The following is a 981-nucleotide window of genomic DNA, read 5'->3' on the forward strand; positions in this document are numbered from 1 at the left end:
CCACTCATTTACTTATTTATTTTTTCTAAAATTTTCATTGCATCTTGCAAACTTTTCAATAGGCGTTGACTCTGTCCGTTCTCCGAGCTGTGTTCTTTTTGTTTGCTTGTGCGCATGTGTGTGGGTCAGTGTGCGTGCGCATACACATATATATGTATGCATGTATGTGTGCGTATGCATGCATGCGTGTGCGTGTGTGTATGCATGTATGTGCGTACGTTTGCATATATGTACGTTTGCATATATGTGCGTACGTTTGCATATATGTGCGTACGTTTGCATATATGTATTCTGCATGTTCATGTGTTTCTGTTTGTGTATGTGTGTGCGTGCGTACCTCTGTCTCCTTGCGTGTGCATGTCTGAGTGTATCTGTGTATAGGTTTTTGTGACTATGTACTGCGTCTGTTATATCGGATGTGTATCTCCATATGTATCCTTGTGTGAAGTGAAGTGCGTGTATATATGGTCACATGTTTCAGTCTTCATTTGCGTATGTATGTGTGTATGTGTGCTTGTCTGTTCATATTATCTATCTGTATGTCTATGTTTACATTCATACCCATTTACCTACATACATATGCATATACATATATATATATATGTATACATACACACACACACACTCACACACTCAAACACTCACACACACACACATACATACATCTACATAACAGCCCACTAACTATTCTACCTGTATGTATAGTATGTTCTGCCTTATCTTCGAAACGTCTAGTTAGAATAGAGGCAGCTGACGAAGGATTAATTCCAAGTGGCTATCTGTTTTCCTATGTGTTCGTTCCGTGGTCTGTAGTTCATTGCTCTAACGTCCTATACCCTGATATGCATCTATATTCACATGTAGATGTAAGTATGTACATATATGTGTGTATACATGCATATATATTCTTTGTATTATATATATATATAATATTAGGGATAAAATCCAAAATTACAGGTAAAAACTCAATTAAAATCAATT

Source organism: Octopus bimaculoides, chromosome 16, assembly GCF_001194135.2.
Source record: "Octopus bimaculoides isolate UCB-OBI-ISO-001 chromosome 16, ASM119413v2, whole genome shotgun sequence".
Classification (NCBI taxonomy): Eukaryota; Metazoa; Mollusca; class Cephalopoda; order Octopoda; family Octopodidae; genus Octopus; species Octopus bimaculoides.